The sequence below is a fragment of the Dreissena polymorpha genome, chromosome 14, assembly GCF_020536995.1.
Source record: "Dreissena polymorpha isolate Duluth1 chromosome 14, UMN_Dpol_1.0, whole genome shotgun sequence".
NCBI lineage: Eukaryota > Metazoa > Mollusca > Bivalvia > Myida > Dreissenidae > Dreissena > Dreissena polymorpha.
This window is the reverse complement of record NC_068368.1, coordinates 5,553,728-5,567,757: the sequence shown is the minus strand read 5'-3', so window position 1 is coordinate 5,567,757 and position 14,030 is coordinate 5,553,728. Positions and strand designations below refer to the sequence as shown.

The 14,030-nt window shown below is 33.8% G+C and overlaps 1 long non-coding RNA gene across 1 annotated transcript; it reads left to right on the top strand.

Moving 5' to 3' along the window:
• Positions 1 to 6,136: 6,136 nt before the first annotated feature.
• Positions 6,137 to 7,159, top strand: LOC127858572 (uncharacterized). The gene is made up of 2 exons (XR_008038975.1): positions 6,137 to 6,244; positions 6,964 to 7,159. It is a non-coding gene; the product is annotated as an uncharacterized LOC127858572 (long non-coding RNA).
• Positions 7,160 to 14,030: the final 6,871 nt, after the last annotated feature.

Genomic DNA, 14,030 nt, shown 5'->3' with positions numbered 1-14,030 from the left:
GTAGCAATATGTCTGATTTTTGTAATAATGAAGCAGAAGAATTTTGTTTAAACAATGATTTTAATTTAGAAAATTCTACATTCCAAGAACTTGACGTTCATATATCTGTTGAGGAAGTTCGCAATGCAATTAAGCATTTAAAACGAAATAAATCATCCGGATTTGATTGCATATTGAATAAATACTTTCTTGAATGTAGTGATATTTTGTCTTCACATTTGTGCGATGTGTTTAACGGTATATTTGTATCGGGTTTCTTTCCTGAAAAATGGACAGAAGGGATTATAATCCCTTTGCATAAAAAGGTGCTGTTAATGATGTTAATAATTATAGAGGGATTGCCTTAGTAAGTTGCTTTTCAAAACTATTTACCACGATTTAAACAAGCGCATTGAAACGTTTTGCAATGTAAACAATGTTATTCCGGATGCGCAGTTCGGATTTAGGTAAGGCTATTCAACTGTTGATGCTATTTATATATTGATGTCAATTGTTCAAAATTATTTAAATGAAAATAAACGTTTGTATGTTATATACCCGTCGATATGTTAAAATGTTTTGATAGTATATACCGTAATGCATCATGGTTGAAATTGTTTAAGCCTGGTATAAAGGGTAAATTAATTAGAATATTGAAGGATATGTATGCAAATGCTAAATCACGTGTAAAATCATGTTCATATTATTCAGATTATTTTAGTTATGCGGTTGGATTGAGGCAAGGGGAAGTAATGTTCCCGATTTTGTTTTCTTTATTTGTTGAAGACCTTGAACTTAACCTACAAGATAGCATTAATTCTGGTTTTAGTAGAGATGACATTTTGTTGATTTTATTGTTATTTGCCGATGACATGGCTATTTTAGGCAAGTCACCGACTGATGTCCAATCACGTTTAGATAAATTATATATATACTGCAATGCTTGGGGGCTAAATGTAAACACTGCAAAGACTAAAATAATGATTTTTCGTAAAAGAGGAGGATTAAAAGAAAATGAAAAGTGGTCATACAATGGTAATGATATTGAAGTGGTTGATAACTTTAACTATTTTGGTACGGTGTTGAATTATACTGGAAGTTTTAAATTCAACCAAGAACATTTGATCGGTAAAGCCCTTAAATTATTGAATACATTATTGATAAAATGTTATGTTGGTTCTATTTTAAATTATGCTTCAGAAGTATGGGGTTTCACAAAGTCAGATGACATTGAACGCATTCATTTAAAATTTTGCAAACGATTGCTTCAGGTTAAAGTAAATATATGTAATGTTGCTGTTTATTGAGAATTAGGTAGATATCCATTGTATGAAAACAGGTTTTTTAAAATTATAAATTTTTTGTTTAAAATTCTGAATAATGAAAATATTATTATGAAAACAGTTTACAACCAAGCTTTAAACGATTGCCATAAAGTTGATAAAATTTGGTCAAAAATGTAAAGAACATTTTGAATAGTTATGGATTTGGTTATGTATTTGAAAATCCAAACGGTGTACAAGTAAACAGTTTTGTTAGAGAGTTCAAATGTAGACTTGTTGATAATTTTAAACAAGAATGGTTTGGCAAAATGAATAGCAATACTGTTCTAGATATGTATAACGTTTTTAAGTCCTCTTTGGAATACGAAGAATATTAAGACTTACTCCCTAGACGTTTGCGTTTTCTTTGTTTGATAAAGAGTCTCTGCACATCCGTGGAGAACCAAAACGGGCAGATATGCTCAGAACAACATTCCACGAAATGAACGTTATTGTTTGTTATGTAATTCCGTTGATCTAGAAGACGAATACCATTTCATATGTATTTGCCGCTGTTACACCGATTAAAGAAAAACGTATATTAGCCGTATATTTTATAGAAACCCATCAGTGATTAAAGTACACAAGTCGTTAATTTCATGTGATAGATTAGTAATTTCAAATTCTGCGCCAACAATCGATGGATGCTAATTTTTGTTCTCGCTTCGTTCTCAATCGTCAAAACTTTTGGATAGTGTGACGATCATAAAATTAACACGAACGGAACATTACATATTTAATTCAGTATGGATCCATGGGTGTATTTATATATATCGTAAAAAATTAGGTTTATTTCTAGCCATATTAAATGCATGTCGGCATTACACTTGGAGTCTGATTACGAATACGATTTGTAAAGAAGAATTGCTAATTATACCTTGGTAAAAACGCATTTCCCGGGTGTCTATTGCAACGAAGACTAAATCAACGAACAACAAATATGATCGCAGCGATCAATTTTATCTGCAAACTATATTAAGTGATGTGCGTTGGTTCGTATCTTGCAGCACTTGTAATATAATCCATGTAACAAAATTAATAATAATAATAAATACAAATAATGATGATAATAATAACAAAATATAATACATCAGTAACATAATAAAAAACAAACTGCGGTAATACATATTCATATACATTCGTTTGAAATACCTTAAATATACGTCTTCGTGAATTTTTGAATTAAATGATAAACGATGGGCTTAAGTTTAAAAGACACGTAAACAAATTTGATTGTAAATAAATAATAGAATGGGGGCTTAGTCCTGTGAGATCAAACAATCTGGTTATATTGGTATAGGTTCGGTATATGTTTGGTTGAAGATGCACTAAAAGCGCCTCTGTATTTTTTTTAAATTATTGTGATTAAACGATTGCCAATAGGCTTATAATGATCAACGTTGGCTATAAATAAACAAATATCAGGTTGTTGGTAGATAAGCAGTTCCAGTGCCTCTACTGGAACCAGGACTTAATCCCAAAAGAAAAATAATGTGGTTATATACAATGGTATATGTTTGGTTGGTGGTGCACTAAAATGTGCTTATGTATTTTCAAAATTATGGTGTTGAAACGATCGCCCAAATTGGCTTATGGTGAAAAGCTCTGTGATCACTTTTGGCTACGAGTAAATATTAAATATATATCAAATTCTTGGTAGATAACGCCGTTCCCGGGTCTCTACTGGATCCGGGACTTAATCCCGGAAGAACATTGTGGTGGTTATATATAATGGTACATGGTTGGCTGGTGATGCACTAAAATGTGCTTATGTATTTTCAAAATTATGGTGTTGAAACGATCGCCCAAATTGGCTTATGGTGAAAAGCTCTGTGATCACTTTTGGCTACGAGTAAATATTAAATATATATCAAATTCTTGGTAGATAACGCCGTTCCCGGGTCTCTACTGGAACCGGGACTTAATCCCGGAAGAACATTGTGGTGGCAATATATAATGGTACATGGTTGGTTGGTGATGCATTAAAATGTGCTTATGTATTTTCAAAATTATGGTGTTGAAACGATCGCCCAAATTGGTTTATGGTGATCACTTTTGGCTATAATTTAATATTAAATATATATCAAATTCTTGGTAAGTAACGCCCTTCCCGGGCCTCTACCGGAACCGGAACTTAATCCCCGAAGAACCTTGTGGTGGTTATATATAATGGTACATGGTTGGTTGATGGTGCACAAAATGTGCTTATTCATTTTCAAAATTATGGTGTTGAAACGATCGCCCAATTGGCTTGTGGTGACAAGTCCGGTGATCACATTTGGCTATAAGTAAATATTAAATAAATCAATATAAAGAAGTTCTTGGTAGATAACGCCGTTTCCCGGGTCTCTACTTTAACCGGGACTTAATCCCGGAAGAACTTTGTGGTGGTTATATATAATGGTACATGGTTGGTAAATGAAGCGATAAATGGGCTTCTATATTTCCGAATTACGGAGAATACATTATTGCCAATTGGCTTATGGTAAAATGCCAGTTTATCATCTTTGGCTGTAAATAAATAAATATCCGGATGCACTAAAAGCGCCTCTGTATTTTTTTTAAATTATTGTGATTAAACGATTGCCAATAGGCTTATAATGATCAACGTTGGCTATAAATAAACAAATATCAGGTTTTTTGGTAGATACGCAGTTCCAGTTTTCTAGTTGTGGTAAAACGATCGCTATTTGGCTTATGGTGAAAAGCCTGCTGATGAATTTAATGTATGAAACAAACCAATAGGTTATTCACAGATCTCTACTGAACTGGGACTTGATCCCGCAAGAACAAAGGTCGCTATTTAATGCTTTATAGTTGGCTACCAGTGCCGTATTGTTTACATATATCGGTTTATCAAATATTAAATAAAAAGAGGTTTATAGTAACAAAGTGGTCTACGTTGGAAAGCCCGACTTAAAATGTTTGTTTTTATTGAATCATGTACAAGTAACTTGAAAAAACACGTACATACAACCGTAACATATATATGTCTTACTGTTTTGTTATATTTCATAACTTTTGTTCGCCGTGGTATTTACTTGTAACATGTAAAAACTTTATTACGTGTCATTTTGATGTAAAGTTTGAAACTCAACGGCCGAGTTCCTGGTGGTCTGTGCCTGTATATTAATCGGGTATTTAAATGTCACGTAAGGAACGTATGACTAATCGGATAATCGATGATATGGGATGCCTATCATAGGGCAGTAGACGTGGCAGACGGTTCTGATCTAGGCTTGCAATATTTAGAGATCCACGTTACGTGGGGTTTTGAAAGACGGAATGCGCCTAAAACACATAGAATAATCCTATAATTCGCAATTGCCCTTTAATCAACATGCTGTATTTTTGACCGTCACTTATGGTGGTAACAAAATCGAACCCCAAGCAATGTCACACATTTTTCATGATTGTCAATACATAGTGGGCTACCTTCAATAGCTTTTATCTGACGCGATCCAAGTTTACTCCTTAATCTTTCCGCGCATAAACTGGCGCTATGCCCTGAGTAAACATAAGTAAATAAATAAGAAAAAATATATAGAATTCCTGAATAGCGTTACTATTCTTAGATGCGGGAGGTTGCTATATCAAATACCCTGACATTGTTGAATCGCTTGTATTTTTCACATCCGATGTCACGCACAAGTTCTAGTTAGGATCGTTATCATGTTGAACACTGTCCGGAGCAATTAAGCCTTTTATTTGAGCAAGGTTTCGTTTTCCCAAACCCGATTTTAATTCATTGTTATTGCTTGTCAAGGCTGGCGTGTATTCATGGCCACTGTTTGGCGGAAGGCCCACTTCCTGCGGCCGTGGTCCTTTTTGGCACAGTTTCCACGAACACACATCCCGCTTGTCACGGGGGATAGACATTATTTACTTAAAGTTCCCGCCGTTCTTGGGGGAACATGTATAATACAATTGATCCCAGCCTTGACATTATTATGCCAAACCTTTAAGATAATAGTTGCGTAGTTAAACTGTTTTGTGTTTGTCGTTGAATAATAATGTTTATTCGCTCAATAATAAACTGTCTTATTCAACGCAAACGCTATTTTCCTAAGGGATCACCGAATCCCAAACCCCAATTGTATAACCAATCATTCTCAGTCTACTGTAACACATAGACCCGTCCACTAAGTACAAAACCACTGCCCGTGCAAATTGTCGGTCTTTTACTAGCTCGTCGCATCACAGGTTAGGTCGCGCTAAGGTTTACAAGTTAACATTTACCACCCACCCTCCCACTTAATTTTTTATTGTAACACGAAGCTTGCCAGATTTTTGTTATATTCAAGTGTTGTCGAGAATGACGAGCTCCATTAGAAACCCACATCGTCATGGCTGGGACTAAACAGCGTACGGAACACCGTCAGTCTGTCCAATGGTCTACTTAGTTCGGCCTCCGACGACAGGTTCCTGCGTAATTGTCTGTACCAGGGTTGGAGAATTTTCAGTTCTGTGCGTTACGCAATCGTGATACATCGGCTATCTCGGATTCCTCCGTAAGATAGGCCTCGTGGCTAACGGTCGCCATATTGCCTTGTATTACTACTTTACTACCCAAAAGGTTGTCAGTCTATTGTTATGAGGCTGTATACATGCGCGTTGAACTAGCGCCAAACTTTTTACCGAAACTTTGATATTAAGAGCACTATTAACGTTCATTTGTGTTGCATTTTGACCTATTATCCAAGTGATTTACTTTTCCAATTTTTATTTAATCACCCTATCATCCAATTTTTAAGATGAAATTACGGTGTTTACAAAACCAACCAAACCGAAAGTGAAACTGGATGCATTACGTTTCGCGATGTAAACATTAAATTTTTGTTCAGTTTGAGGAAGCGAATCGATAATAGACGTTGAAATATGTATGCAATACAGACTATCATTGCCGATTGTAGTACTGGCTAAAAAAATACCTTTTATGACAGGTCATGTATAGAACGTTAATGAAATAGTGACCATAAATCACTACAAATGTCAAATGTCTGGGTTGTTCATTAATATAATTAATGCACGTTTCTGATCTAATTGCCTGTATCTAGTTGTAATTAACATGATATTGATAAAATTAAAACGTTTTTTTCATAAATTAACATGACATGTTTTATTTTTATCATTTAGGGAATATATAATTGTATCATTATCATCATTAAATATTCTGAAACTGATCTAAATTATCATGATTACTTTAAAGTAGAATTTTTAAATTTTACTCATTGTTTTTAATGAATTTGCACATTTGCTTGATTCAAAATAAAATGTTTTAATAAGGGTTTCAGTTGTTAGTTTTAACCCACTTTTAGTTCGATTAAATTTAAAGTACTAACTACGTACATGTATGTGAAATGTTCTTGAGTTCGTTTCCTGGGCCTAGAACCAGTACTTGGGTGTCTCTTGGAGATTTCTTAAGAATGCTCCCACACTGGGGATCAAACCAGTGACCTCCAGATCATTAGGTGGACACCACATCCATTACACATCAGCGACCTTTAATTAGTAAATTACTTTAGTATTGCAGCATTATATAATGTAATGTTGCTACATATTTTTGGAAAATGATTAATGTGCAGTACTAAATAAATCTAAATGCATACAATTTTAATTGTGTATATTGTGTGATTATTAGTTACAAATTCCCTTTTTACAGGTTTACTGGATTATGAAAGACTGATAAACATAAAATTGACAACTCATCTCCCCAACGATACTTTGTGTGGCTCATTCTCGGAACAAACCCATAGTCAGTGAGAAAACTACAGTGTAAAAAGACCACTTGATTGTGACAATTATGGCTGACCAAGCAAATGTTATCATTTAAAATAAAGAAAACTTCCAGTTCAATATACATTTTATACCAATTATGACATTGGCCAACACAGAAAATAATTATAAGGTTGATTTTCTCAAAATTGACTGTTACAATTGGATACTGTTTTAAGCTTCACTCTACTTTGTCTGAAAATAAACGTCCTAAATGATGTAATAGAAACATACATATTTAATTTTTAGTTTTACAAGGATATATATATATATATATACATATATTATAATATCTTTTTATCGATGGTCAATCAATCTAAGTTTAACTAATATATACATACACATTTTATACATGTGTATGCTTTGATTTTTTTTCTATTGAAGCCAAATTTATATCCTATTAGATGGATAGATAATATCACAGCAGTATTCCTAGTTTGTCTGCAAGTACTGCAGAAATCATGGATTATTATTTTACTGAGTCAGCCTTAATCTTTATATTATAATTGTTAAAACAGATTAAGATGTGCATTATACAATTGAGGATGCATCAAGATTAAAAAATGGTACATGTATAAATTAATAAAGAATCAATAACAATCAGAAACTGTGCATTTTTTTCAGTATTGTGTGGAAGGATTTGAAGTAATTATGTGTTTTTGAAAAATGATTTATGTGAATTTGAATAAATATATAAAATTTAGTGATTTTCTCAGACAAAACTGTTAATTACATACTAAAGTATTCAGAATGTATTATTGTAATTTTCATTCGAATTTTTTAGTACAAAAAGCACTTTTCCCTGGCATTTGTATTTATAGTAATTGCATATTTTATAATTCTGACAGCATTTATAAACTGTGTTCATGCAAGCATGAAACCGGTTTCATTTTTTGAGTATTTAAACAAGAGGGCCATGATGGCCCTGTATCGCTCCACTGCTGAAAAAAGGCTGAAACAAATTTCTCTGCATGTGCAAATACTTAAATATAGGCCCTATTTAAGCACATGTACACTTTTGTGACCTTCTGGGCTGGGTCAAATTTAACCCCAGGGGCATAATTTGAGCAAATTTTGTAGAGGACTACTATATCTCACTACATACAAAATGTGGTAGCCCTAGGTCCTAGAGTTAAGGACAAGAATATTTTTAAAGTTTTCACAAAATAAGCAAGATATAAGCGTATATAATGTTCAATTTTGTGACATGCAGGTCAGGATCAAATTTGACCCAAAGGGCATAATTTGAACAAACTTGGTAGAGGATCATAAGATGTTACTGCATACCAAATTTGGTAGCCATAGTCCAAATGGTTTTCGACAAGAAGATTTTTAAAGATTTCACAAAATAGGCGCCTTAAAAGCGTTTATTCAATTTTGTGACCCCCCGGGGCAGGGTCAAAGTTGACCCCAGAGGCATTATTTGAACAAATTTGGTAGAGGTTTATTAGATGTCACTACATACCATATTTGGTAGCCCTAGGCACAATGGTTATGGACAACAAGATTTTAAAGTTTTTACAAAATAGGCCCCATATAAGTGTATGTTCAGTTTTGTGACCCCGGGCAGGGTCAAATTTGACCCAAGGGGCATAATTTGAACAAACTTGGTAGAGAACTATAACATGTCACTACATACCAAATTTGGTAGCCCTATGCCTTATGGTTAAGGACAAGAAGAGTTTTTAAATATTCACAAAATAGGCACTATATAAGCATATAATTGATTTTGTGGCCCCCGGGGCAGGGTCAAATTTGACCCCTGGGGCATAATTTGAACAAACTAAGTAGAGGACTATACAATGTCACTACATACCAAATTGTGTAGCCCTAGGCCTAATGGTTATGGACAAGATTTTTTTTTAAGTTATCACAAAATAGGCATTATACAAGCATATGTTCAATTTTGTGACCCCCGGGGCAGGGTCAAATTTGACCCAAGGGATTAAATTTGAACAAATTTGGTAGAGGACTATTAGATGTCACTATATACCAAATTTGATAGCCCTACGCCGGATTGTTATGGACAAGATTTTTTTTGAAGTTTTCACAAAATAGGCCTTATATAAGCATATGTTCAATTTTGTGACCCTCGGGGCAGGGTCAAACTTGACCCCAAGTGCATAATTTGAACAAACTTGGTAGAGGACTATAAGATGCCACTACATACCAAATTTGGAAGCCCTAGGCCCAATGGTTATGGACGAGAAGATTTGTAAAGTTATCACAAAATATACCCTATATAAGCATATGTTCAATTTTGTGACCCCCGGGGCAGGGTCAAATTTGACCCCAGGGGTATAATTTGAACAAATTTGGTAGAGGACTATTAGATGTGTCTACATACCAAATTTGATAGCCCTAGGCCCAATGGTTATGGACGGGAGATTTTGAAAGTTTTCACAAAATAGGCCTTATTTAAGCAAATTTTCAATTTTGTGACCCCCAGGGCAGAGTCAAATTTGACCCCAGGGGCATAATTTGAACAAATTTGAAAGAGGTTCACCCCAGGAACATTCCTAAGAAATTTCATAAGAATTGGACCAGTAGTTTAGGAGAAGATGTTTAAAGGAAAAGTTTATGCATGGATGCACGATGGACACAGGACCTTTGGCCAGTGGAGCTAAAAATCAAATTAAACATTTAGTTTTGATGTTAAATCAGTTTTTATATGCAAGTGTTTATTTCACTTATAAATTAAAACAGCATATTATTCATTATTGAAAATATTATTCCAAGCTTGATGTCATATTTCAACTTTGCATAGTGTAGTTAATTGAACATTGTATTGAACTGTATGGGCAGCTATATTTTTTAATTTATGTATGTTGTATTATACAAAATGCATTATTTCTACCACAAGTAGACCATATAAGGCCTACTGCTACTAAATAGGCACTGGTATGAATTTGACACTGTTTTTGATGCTCATACAAAACTTAAATTATTACTACACTTTAGTATACTAAATATTTTCAAGTTTTTGTTCAACATTTTTTGCAAAAGAAAAGAGTGTCTTAATGCATTTGAAAATATACTTAAAACAAACTAAAAATGCATTTTAACATACCTTTTTCCTTGTAAAGTGTATTTGGGATGATAAAAAATACACTTGAAGAGTATTAATGCTGGAAAAATGCAGAAAAAAATACATTTGTTTCTGTTAGAAGTGTGTCTTGTCTGCATTTTTAAGTGTATTAAATGCACATCAAATGCAGATAAATACAATGCCAATACTGTTACATGTATTGTAATGGACATAAAATGCACTTGTTCTTGTAATTAAATGCTTTAGTGAATTGAAATAACATTTTATAACGTTTTAACAATTAATAATACCTTTTTATATAAATTTTCTTTTAAAATGTGACACTTAAATGATTTTTGCACCACTAGTAAGAGGTATAATTTGTGCTCATAATGCTTTATCATTACACTATATAATATCATTTGTTGTATAAAAATTGCCCGTAAAATTCATGTGAAAGCTCAAGAGATCAATAGCAGCGTGCTATACCCTGCTCCTTTTTACATGACTTGATGGTATTTAGTCCCCAATTCTACATGGCTAAGGGAAAATTAATGTGCAGATTTGACAAATAAGTCTTAACTGGGATCCAATGGGCAGACTTTCATATTACTTGTATTTAATTTAAATCATGATCTGAAATGCTCTTTGGCAAATCTTTGTTGGTCACAGTATTCAACTGAATTTTGTTCACTTTGTAGTGATTTTATTTTCTATATTTATCAGACAACACCTTTCTTCAAAAGTTTAACATGATTGCTTGGTTAATTTAGAAACAAAATCAATGAATCATAACATAAAATGAAAATATGTGTAATAGTAAAAATGGCAGCAAAAAAGCACTAGATTATCTGCCTTAAATCTGAGACGATATGTTGATGTATTGGAATTTCTCATAAATAATGTGTTCCATAGTTGTATAATTGTATAGTATCATGCATGAGTGGTGTCAATGTCACAATACCAATTAAAGCCTATAATTTACTAATACAATTTGAAGTTTGATGTGTGTTTTTTTCAAGATCTGTTATATATAATTATATATACATGTATATATATATTTTGTTGAAAAGTTAACATGCAATAAGTTTACTGAAAAGTGCCAAATAGTTTTACTGATTTGGTTGGATGCATATATGCAGATATATCATGGTTTGTGCAGAGGACAGTAGCAAAAACAAGAGCTGTCTCCGTAGGATGACAAATGCCCCCGATAACCGCTTTCATAGAAGTTATGAGCATTTTTCAAAACCTAAACGCCGACCCTAAGTTCAAGGTCAAAGGGGTCAAAATTTGTGTGTGTATGGGAAGGCCTTGTCCATATACACATGCATACCAAATATGAATGTTACATCTGAAGCGACATAGAAGTTATGAGCATTTTTCAAAACCTAAATGCAAATTGTGACGGATAGACAGACGGACAGTGCGATCACTATATGCCCTCCTTTGGGGGCATAAAAATGTGTTTCACATTGTTTTGGTAAATTAGTAATGTAGTTATAAGAACAGAATCATCAATTATAAAGTTATTGATTATAAAGTGTTGCTGGCATATTTGATGCATTCTTCTAGCTATAAGAAGGTCCCTGTTTTATCCCCACTGGCACCGAGTGAGGGTTCTCAAAATCTTAAAACAATATAAATAACTACATATAGGGTCAAGAGCCTTGTTGATATGGGGGCTAAACACCTGAAATCAAAGCGACCCAGGATAAAGGCCGAGGCCAAATAAATAAACCAGAGGCCGCATGAGCCTGCTATACTCTGAACAAGTATTGTTTCTTCTCAGAAAACTGGCTTAAGTGTCTTACTAAGCTTTAGACTTTGAGTTTCAGTGCAATCAATCTAAAATAAATTGGTCAAATTAAATAATAATTTGTAAAAAAATAAACATTCTGCACAAATTCAATTATTTACTTTACCTGTGTGCATGAATCATTTCAGTCTTGATGGTTAGTGAACTATGTCAAAAGCACCATATCTATGAAACACTTGTTTTTTTAATAGTGCAATGTTCCACAGAAATGATGCTGATGATTATTCTACACGATGATGAATTATTAGATATATTTCTAAATTCCATTTCCACCAACAATTCGATTATTCAGCTACCAGTTCACATGCTTCATACACAGTTGAAAATAACACTATTTCACTCAACAACCGTGACACATGTACTCAATTTTTCAACTTTTCGCAATTAAAATTGTCTTCTACTGTTACTGTTGTTGTTGTACTTTTGAAAGAAGTTCGAAAGATGGCGACCATTAACCCAGAGATTGATTTATGAAATAAATCGTCTGCTGATCCAGAGTGTGCGTTACGGTGTACAGCTCAGAACGTATGTCTAAACATAACCCACCGCACAAAACAGGTACATGTGCGGTTCGACATGCGTATGGGTGTCACGTGAGTGATGGTCACTCAGGCGGACATATGCGGGAATGTGCACGGTTTTCATTATTTGATCAGTTCTACGCTAGACTTTGATCAGTAAACTTTTACTTTTTGAAATTCCAACCACATTAATAAATTAGTTAACATGACCAGTTATGTTTACGTTACACAATGTCCACAGTTACATGTTAATATTGATTGTTTTCGGGTACCGTTTTCCAGAGTTATTATACATTGAGTAAAATTTTATCTCTGGCCTTGAAAACATATTTTAAGGATAAAGAATAGAAGTGATGTATACAAATTAAAGTTGTACGGTCATGTTTTTCAACGATTATACTTGATTGTTATATATAACGATATGTAATATTCTTGTATGTATGTTGTCAAAAAACTGTGCGCAAGTCTTGCCCAATGCAAAACGATTTGTGTTTTGAGCTTAGTTGTGAGGAGACCAAATTATTGTGTTTATCGGCATAGTTTCCACGAACACACTTCCCGCTTGTCACGGGGGATAGAGATTATGTACTTAAAATTCTCGCCGTTCTCGGGGGAACCTGTATACTACAATTGATCCCGGCCTTGACATTATTATGCCAAACCTTTAAGATAATAAATTGCGTAGTTAAACTGTTTTGTGTTTATCGTTGAATAATAGTGCGCTGATTATAATACGTGACGTTCATTGCGAACGGATCGTTATGATGATGCGTTGTCGTTATTGGAGTTTTAATCGCACCAGTGGTGAACTGTTATTGACACCGTAAATCTTATTTAGACATTAATGCGATGATTGCCCTTCGAAAAATGAATTGATCTGTAAGAAGTAAAACGTGTGATACCATGTAAGAAGCCAATTTGACAGACTATAAAGTAAAATGGGTTAAACATTACGTTCATATTTATTCCATCTAATTGTATTGACAAAGGCCGATTTTCTGAATTTGCAAAGAGTTTGCCAATAAAATGTAAACTTATTAATTATTCATTTGAAACACTCCATACCAAGCTTGTCATAGAGATACTTTGATAACGGATGGCACTTCGATAACAGAGAACAACAAAAGCCATATTCCATTAAGATATGACATTTTAGGGATTAAAATAAGACTATTTTAGAGTGAAGTTAAATGTATATATCTCATATCGATTGTAACGTTGAAATTTACATACATTCCCTAGTTGTCCTGTTACTTGGCGCTACACCGGTACTCTCGCCGGTTTACAATATATCAGATTGTCAAATGTGTTAAAAGTCTCCGTCGACCGACGTAACTATTCTCAGGAATCACCGTGTCTACAACACGATGCATACCGACTATTAAAAGATGTCCTATCTTTGTTGATGTTTCATTCAATACCATCAATATTTCAGTACTTGAAACACAGTGATTACCCTACATGCTGAAATAGCAAACACCTTGGTAGGAATTATAGCAATATAGATAAATGTATTTCAAGTAGACTATCAAACTAGGATATGAAAGTGCCAATTCGATGAAAGTCTCCATTATCTTCTATCGGGA